Source organism: Lactuca sativa, chromosome 3 (genome assembly GCF_002870075.4).
Source record: "Lactuca sativa cultivar Salinas chromosome 3, Lsat_Salinas_v11, whole genome shotgun sequence".
Taxonomy (NCBI): Eukaryota; Viridiplantae; Streptophyta; class Magnoliopsida; order Asterales; family Asteraceae; genus Lactuca; species Lactuca sativa.
In genome coordinates this window covers 269996801-270006056 of record NC_056625.2, presented here as the reverse complement: position 1 = coordinate 270006056, position 9256 = coordinate 269996801, and the positions used below count along the sequence as shown (strand labels likewise).

The 9256-nt window shown below is 40.2% G+C and overlaps 1 non-coding gene across 1 annotated transcript; it reads right to left on the bottom strand.

The window, feature by feature from the left end:
• Nucleotides 1-636: 636 nt before the first annotated feature.
• LOC111877066 (small nucleolar RNA R71) lies at nucleotides 637-743 on the bottom strand. The gene has a single exon (XR_002845253.1). It is a non-coding gene; the product is annotated as a small nucleolar RNA R71 (small nucleolar RNA).
• Nucleotides 744-9256: the final 8513 nt, after the last annotated feature.

The following is a 9256-nucleotide window of genomic DNA, read 5'->3' as shown; positions in this document are numbered from 1 at the left end:
TTTCGGGTCGTATTTTTGGGTCATTTCAAGGGGGTTGGAAGCTCTAATACACCTAAGAAGTCACCTTTGACGAGCTTGAAGACGGTTTTTGGAAAGAAAACGAACAAGATGCCAGGAGAGACCAGCAGTCGAAAGAGCGAAGAAAGCAAGTTAGAGAATATTGAAGATGGTCCAAAAGAAGCCTAATTCGAATACGAATACGAAACCGAATACGAAGAAGAAAGCGACTTTGAAGGCGAACTAGCTAATCCCATGGCTAACATAGATGAAGTTCCCATGGGCGAATGGAAGAAGAGGATACGAGATGATACCGGCCTGGGACTTGTGCAACCCGCAATTCCCGCGACTACCACTTTTGAGGTAAAGGGTCACATACTAGCCCAACTCAAGGAGATCCCCTTCTACGGAAAAGACCACGAAGATGCCTATAAACACTTGGATGAAGTCAATGATGTACCTGATTATTTTAATGTTCCAAATGTGCCTTGTGAAACCCAGCTGCTTCGTATGCTTCCAGTTACATTCAAAGGTGCTGCAAATGATTGGCTCAAGTCACTCCCTCCTGGATCCATCACAACATGGGCTAAGATGAAAGAAGAATTCATTAACCAATTTTACCCACCTTCAAAAATAGCCAAGTTCAAGAAATCTATTTCCAACTTTTAACAACAACATGGAGAGTCCCTTTATAAGGCATGGGAGAGATACAAAATTCTACTAAGGAATTGCCCACATCATGATCTTAATAGCCAACAAGAAGTCTCCATTTTCTATCATGGAGTCAATGTAACAACTAGGCAGTCCTTGACTCGTAAGGACCCCTCACAAAGAAGGCACCCCCAGTGATCAAGGAATTAATTGAGGAGTTCTCTAAACACTCTAGAAAATATCATAACCCGCGAAATGAAGTAAATAGGGGGTAGTGAACACTGTTAACGATAGCATGGCGACAATGATCGCTAAACAAAATAGTTTAGATAGGAGGATGACTAAGATGGATCAAACAATCCATGCTATTCGGGTAGGATGTGAGAATTGTAGAGGACTTCACCTCACTAAGGATTGTGATTAGGATGAGAATGGAAACAAGAAGGATCAAGTATTATATTCAAGTGGTGACAAATTTGATGATAAGTAGCGAAAACCGAAGAAGGGATGGCTCCCATATGACGAGTACAAAAAGGCAAACGAGGAGAACTACAAGCAAAAAGAACAGGATTTCTATCAAAAGGAGGAGCCGATTATGGAAAAGAGAGCTGATTTGAAAGAGATGTTACAAGATTTGTAGCCGCGTCCGAGAAACGACACAATTATACCAATGCTACACTTAAATATCAACAAAATATGTTAAGAGAACACCAACTTATGATGAAATATCAACAAGCTTTGCTTAGGAATCAGCAAGCATCTATTCTCAACATAAAAAAGCAGTTGGAGCAACTTGCACAGCAAGTGAATGAGAGAAGACCGGGTGGACTTCCGAGCAATACCAAAAGTAACCCGAAAGGCGCACATATAAACATTGTCACAACTAGGAGTGGGAAGTTTATAAACCCTCTGGCCCCTATTCAGAACGAAGATCCGAAGCTAGTACAATAGAAGGAGGCATAAGGACAGAACCAAAATCAGACCCAGCTGAACCCAGACTCTACTCGCCGAGTCTAGGATATGGACTCGATGAGTCCGACACTTGATCAGAAAATTACGCCTCCTGTTAAGCCATATCAGCCTCCACTGCCATATCCAGCCAGAGCTAGACATGAAAAGAATGAAGAAGACTACCAAAAGTTTCTAGAACACATATAGGCTCTTCAAATTAATATACCATTCATAGAAGCGGTTGCTCAAATGCCAAAATATGCTAAATTTCTCAAAGAGCTTCTAACTAATAGAAGGAAGATGGAAGAAGTGAAGAAGGTGGTCCTAAACGAGAACTATTCAGCTGCTATGTTGAACAAACTTCCTAAGAAGAAAGGAGATCCGGGAAGTTTAACATTGCCCTGCCAATTTGGAAACTTAGCTACCATTTATGCATTAGCTGATTCAGGGGCAAGTGTGAATCTCATGCCTTACTCGTTATCAAAAAGTTAGATCTCCCCGAGCCAAGACCAATTTGTATGGCAATACACCTAGAAAACAAGACGGTTACATTTCCTAGGGGAATTTGTGATGATCTTTTCGTGAAAGTGGACAAGTTCGTGTTCCCCGTGGACTTTATATTTTTAGATATTGAAGGGGATCCCCAAGTCCCGATCATATTAGGAAGACCTTTTCTTAATACAGCAAGTGCTATCGTCGACATGCGAGATTCTAAACTTCCCCTTCGGGTAGGAGAGAATCAGTCACCTTCAGAGTTGATCAAGCCATGGAGCATGCAAGGAGTAGTGATGACACGACATTTTTTATTGACATGTTGGAATGTTGGAAGATTGGAAAAAAGATAAACCAAACAAGTCCACCGTCTCATTTGAAGAAGAGTTTGATGCTGAAAGGGACCTTGTGGAATTAAAAATACTGCTCGAGGAAGCTGATTATAACGATCTGATCAAAAGTGCAGAAAGCTCTACTCGCCGAGTAGCCTCCACCGACTTGGCGAGTCCATTCGAAGAACCCCGAACAGTCGCGAATATGACACCGAACTCGACGAGTCCCCTTACTGGGCTCGACGTGTTCAGCATTCAGAACACAAAAACTAAGCTCAAGGCACTACTAGATCACTTGGCGTACGCATTTCTTGAAGATGGCCAGCAAAAACCTGTAATTATAGTTGCTGATTTTGCCAAACATGAGAAGGAGAGCCTTGTGGGTGTACTAAAGAAGAGGCAAGGTGCTATAGCATGGAAGATAACCGACATAAAGGGAATTAGTTCGACCTATTGTTCCCACAAAATCAACTTAGAAGATGGATCAAAAGCTGTAGCACAACGCCAAAGAAGACTCAACCCGAACATGCAAGAAGTTGTGAAAAAGGAGATAGTGAAATTACTAGATGTCAGAATCATTTTTTCAATCTCTGATAACCCATGGGTGAGTCCGGTCCAAGTGGTTCCGAAGAAAGGAAATATTATGGTAGTGGCTAATGAAAACAACGAATTAATTCTAAAAAGGACGGTAACCGGGTGGCGAGTTTGCATCGACTATAGGAAGCTAAATGAGGCCACATGCAAGGATCACTTTCCATTGCCTTTTATCAATCAAATTCTTGAGAGGCTTTCCGGTCATCTTTATCAATGTTTTCTTGATGGTTTTTCGGGGTACTTTCAAATTCCAATCAACCCATAAGACCAAGAGAAGACCACTTTTACATGCCCGAGTGGAACATTTGCATATAGACGCATGCCTTTTGGGTTATGCAATGCACCAGCTACCTTCCAAAGGTGCATGATGGCTATCTTTCATGATATGATCGAAAAGTTTATGGAGGTTTTTATGGATGACTTCTCGGTTTTTCGGTCCTCTTTTGAAGATTGCTTGTCCAACTTGGATCTAATGTTAGCAAGATGTGAGAAGACCAACCTTGTCCTTAATTGGGAGAAGTGTCATTTTATGGTAAAGGAAGGAATTGTGCTAAGACACAAGGTCTTGAGGATGGGGATAGATGTGGATAGAGCAAAGGTAGACACTATAGCCAAATTGCCACCTCCAACAAATGTCTAGGGGGTAAGAAGTTTTTTAGGCCATGCGGGGTTTTATAAGCGCTTTATTAAATACTTTTCGAAGATCACAAGACCCTTGACTCAACTTCTTTTGAAGGACGCCCCATTCAACTTTTCTAAAGAATGTATTGAAGCATTTAATTTGTTGAAGGAAAATTTAACTACTTCACCTATTATGGTGGCTCCAAATTGGAGTCTCCCTTTTGAGCTAATGTGTGATGCTAGTGACTTTGCGGTGGGAGTTGTTTTGGGACAAAGAATTGACAAGCATTTTCAGCCAATCTATTATGCAAATAAGACCCTGAACCCAACTCAAGAGAATTACACTACTATCGAGAAGGAGTTGTTAGCAGTGGTATATGCTTTTGACAATTTCCGGCCATACTTAGTTTTATCCAAGACATTATCGATCACTTCGCGTTGAAGTATCTATTTGCCAAACAAGATGCGAAGCCTAGATTGATACGTTGGGTTCTACTTCTACAAGAGTTTGATATTGAAATACGCGATAAAAAGGGGATAGAAAACGTAGCTGCCGATCACTTATCAAGACTAGAGAACCCACTTTTGGAGAAGTTAGAAGAAGATAAAATTGGGGATGATTTTCCCGATGAGTATATCTTGGTAGTAGCGGGAGAAGTGCCATGTTTTGCGGATAAAGCAAGTTATTTAGCAACCAAATACATCCCAAAAGATTTGACTCGTCAATAAAAGCAGAAATGATTTTAGGAAATTAAATACTACTTTTGGAACGAGCCATACCTTTTCCGAAGCTGCGCGGATGGAATGATAAGAAGATGTGTATTCGGGAAGGAAATTCAAGAAATTTTGGCACACTGCCATAGTGGACCCGCTGGAGGACATCATGGAGCACATTACACCGCAAAGAAGATTTTTGATATTGGATTCTATTGGCCTACAATTTTTAAGGATGCTGCTCAATATGTCAAGGAATGTGAATCATACCAAAGAGCGGGGAATATATCATCCCGAAATGAAATGCCCCAACATAGCATCCAAGTGTGTGAAATATTTGATGTGTGGGGGATTGACTTCATGGGACCGTTTCCCATGTCTAAAGGAAATAAATATATCCTGATGGCAGTTGATTACGTATCTAAATGGGCGGAGGCACAAGCATTACCCACTAATGATGCTCGGGTGGTGGTACGATTTTTAAAGAAATTATTCTCAATATTTGGAGTTCCTAAAGCTCTCATTAGTGACCCGAGCACTTACTTCGCCAATGATCAATTAGCTAAGGTGTTGCAAAAATATGGTGTCCACCATAGATTTTCAACATCCTATCATCCTCAAAAGAGTGGGCAAACTGAAGTTACAAATAGGGCGTTGAAGAGAATACTAGAAAGATCGGTTGGAAATAATAGAAAAGAGTGGTCGGATAAGCTTGATGAAGCACTATGGGCATTTAGAACAGCTTTTAAGACACCTATTGGTACTACACTATATAGGCTAGTCTATGGAAAAAATTGTCACTTACCGGTTGAAATAAAGCACAAGGCTTATTGGGCATTAAAGGTGTGCAATTTTGATTTGGTTGAACTTAGAACTAACCGGTTAATGAAAATGAATGCCCTTGAAGAGCTAAGGAATGAGGCATACACTAGTTCCTTGATTTACAAAGAAAAGACCAAGAATTGGCATGTCAAAATACTCAAGGGTAATAAGAACTTTTACAAGGACAAAAGGTGTTATTTTATAATTCAAGGCTCAAACTATTTCCGGGCAAGCTTAAGACACGATGGGATGGTCCATTTATAGTAAAGAAAATTTTTCCACATGGGGCTATTGAGCTAATATCAAGAGATGGAACTCCTTTCAAGGTCAATGGTCATAGGGTGAAAAGATATAAAGAAGGAATTCTGAGAAATGAAGAACTTGAAGAAAGGGTGTTGTTGGAAGGGATTACAGAAACGTAAGCAGGAAGGAGTCCAGCTAATGACTCCTTAAAAAGAAGCGCTTCCAGGAGGCAACCCGTGTTTAGAGTTTGTTTTCTTCTCTTTTTCGTTTTTTATTTTCATTTTGCTTAGGATTTGTTTTTATCAATCTTCATCTGTGTTTAAAATGATTGCTTGAGGGCAAGCAATGCTCAAGTGTGGCGTGGCATACATTTTATTTTGAAAACTCAAATTTTTCACAGAACGAAAAACTCGACGAGTCTCTAATTCTACTCGGCGAGTCCATTTCAGAAATCTCAAAATTCGCTGGATCAGGCATCTACTCGCCGAGTAGGTCCGCCTACTCGACAAGTCCATATATCACCCGAAAAAAATTAAAATTATTTTTTATTACATTCTGTAAACGAGGGGTTTTTACCCTAACTTGCAAACACTTCCAACCATTTATACGAGCCCCCCCCCCCCCCCTCACACTCAACGTGCACTCTCTCAAGCCTTCATCTTGAATCTTCTCTTCTTTTGCGAATTCAACCAACAAGGTAACAACTTTAGCTCTTAATCCTTTACAAGTTCTGATATTTGGTGAACTATCACCTTTAATTTCTGGAAAATCCCGATTTTGGGAAGACTTACATTTCAGGGTTTTGATTTTTGACAAATTAGGACGTTTTAGACGTAATTTTTTACAATCATATGCTCCTGGAACATACAGAAGAAAACCCCTAAAATAATTTATGGATTTGGCTGGTTAATTTCATCAGAACAGATTTGGACTCCCGCAGTTCGTCCTACTCGCCGAATAGTTTGTGGACTCAGCGAGTCCATGCAGCTGATGCCCAGTATTTTTCCATTTTTAATACTTTCGGTATTTTGTTTGTGGTTTTCTTGTTTCTTTGTTGTGCAAGAACCATGTCTAGGAGAGGTCAAAGTTCACGAGGAGACAGTTACGGGGACATCCCATGGTTGACTTTTCCAAGCATCACCAACAAGTCTTCACTCACACGTACAAAAAGCAAGCTGGAGGCTTTGAAGCGAAAGGAAATATATGTTCCAAATGAGTTGGAATAGTCATGGATAGGGCAAACTGGGTTGGAAGAAGCGTTGAACCATTATTTGGTCAAGTCTTGTGAAATTAATGGGGTACAACTAATCTGTGACGGGCGGAGTCGGTTGTTTAAGCTTCAAGAACCCATGTATCAAGAGCTTTGCTGGAAGTTCTTTGCCACCATCTCTTTCCGGGGTGGTGATGATTACTATAATCCGAATATTATTTCATTCTGCCTTGGAGGAGAGTTTCGCCAATGCAGCATTGCAGAGCTGGCATGGACGCTGGGTATTTATGATCAGAATGAGATCATGTCTGAGACTTTTGAGTCATTCTTGGAGCAGTGCCACAAAGACTTGCCCAAGGGTGTGGTTGCCTCTACTTGGTGGACCACCATTGCCAACCGGGTCTGCATTCCTTCATCCGCTCAAGAAGGGAGCATATGTTCCCCGATTCATCGCCTAATAGATCGTCTAATAGCGAGCTTTATAAACATGCGGAAGGATGACGATAAAGTCCCCACTCTCGACATCTTCTACATGTGGAGTATTATCACTCCAAATGTATTTTGCGATTTTCCATATTACATGGAAAAATACTTGGCAGAGGGGGTAGTGAAAGAGCGGGTGACTTCAAAAATCAATGGTGGCATGTTTATTACACGGCTTGTGAGAACTTATGGTATTTTGAACCGACAAGAGGCACGGGCATTGACTATGACTCCTAGTCCTCCCTTCAGCACAAAATTATTCAGGAGGGCTAGGATCATTGAGTATTATGGAGGGCGGCATGTTAGTATTCCAAATGATGATGAACCGTTAGTGCTGGAAGAACCTGGAAGGAGGGTGAGACAAAGGAGAGAGCGGGTGCCACAAGACCCACCGGTTATTCCGGTGGATGAGGAGCTACCTATGGATTGGTATAATGTTGAGCTGCGAAGATACCAAGACGACCTCGGGCGGGGCGTGAACTATGTCAATGAGTCTTTTGCTTATTTATTTGAGCAAATGCATTTTGCACCAAGGCCCTGATTCCCGTATATCTCCAATTGGGATGAAAGGGTGCAAGCGAGAAGAAATCAATCGGGTGGAAGTGGAGCCGGAGGAGATGAAGACGAGGAGGAAGATTGATGCTTTATTTTATTGTGTTTTTGATGTTTAAGACTATTTACTTTCCTTTGTTTTGGGTGTTGAACTTGTAGGATGTTTAAGTAGGAATTTGTTTTCTTTTATCACTAGTGGTTGTTTTCTTTTCAGATTGAAGGATTGGATGCATGCAAGAGTCTCAATTGTCAAGTTTAGAGTGAGGATTAGGTCTAGATGAGAATGTGCATGAGTTAGGGTCGAGTCCGTTCTCAAGGAGGGTCTTAGAGTGTTATTTTTTGAAGAAAAATGAAGAAAACACACTGAGTTATCATACCCAACCACATCAGAAATGGAACCCAAAAGCAGAATATTTATATTTCTCACTCAGCGATGGACTCACCGAGTGCACCTTACCTAGTCGAAGAGTCCGAGTTCAATTCCACGATTTTCTGCTTGATACGTTGCTACACGTCGAGTTTCCGTATAGACTCCATGAGTTTATCAATTTTTCATTCTCAAGGCTTATATTTTGCTCATATTCACTACGGGTCTCGTTCATATTCCTTAGAGTTTGATTTCTGAAGAATTCCGAGTATCTTTCTTGCATTTTTGGAGCTTTCCCACACAAGATATGACACCCAAGTCATGGATGAGCTACTCCCATGTTTAAAGTCATTTGAAGTGGAGTTAAAAGAGAAGAAATACCGACCTCGTCACTACTACCCCAGGGGAGTATGTTCCAATTCTCTCTTTATTTTCTTATTATATTTATCATGCATAATATGCAATGGGGACATTGCATAAATTAAGTGTGGGGTAGGGGTTGGTTATATTAGTTAAAATTTTAGTTAAAATTTGAAAATTCTGAAATTTTGCATAAAAATTGCTAGGATTAATTTAGAAAATTTTGGTAAAGCAATTAGGAATCATGTTAGTGTTATGTTTGACGATTGCATGAAGATACAAATGTTTAGTCGAGCTTATACATGTTTTAATGCATTTGTGGTCTCCCTTATTCTAGTGAAATCATGGGACAAAAACACAACCTCGCTTAGTTTGAGGAATGCAATAAGTTTAGCATCGTGTACTTGAAATGTATCCAGGAAAATTATTATCCTTAATCAATAAGGGTTGAAGTTGAGCGCCCTTCCTTAAGCATGTAGGTATTGAGTGCAAAAAAAAAGTGAGTTACATGTAAAAAAAAGAGAGAATTACAAGCAAAGTTGTAAGAATTTTGGAGCAGTTAAAGTGAAGATCAAAAGATTAAAATTCCAAAAGTTCAAAAGTTGAAGATACCCACAAATCAAAGAAAATCAAAAAGCTGGCAAATTTGAAGAGCTCAAAGAAATCAAAGTTCAAATTATCAACAAAGTGAAGAATTCCAAAAAGGCTCCATAGTGGTATCAAAGAATTGTAATTTTTAGCATATGTATGCTTGGTTTGCTCAACCAAAAACACCTTGAGACTAGGAGGTTTACTACGGATGGATTCGGAGAGATGCATAAAATGAGCATTGTTCGGAAAAAGTGGGTGAGTGTTTATGAGGATTGT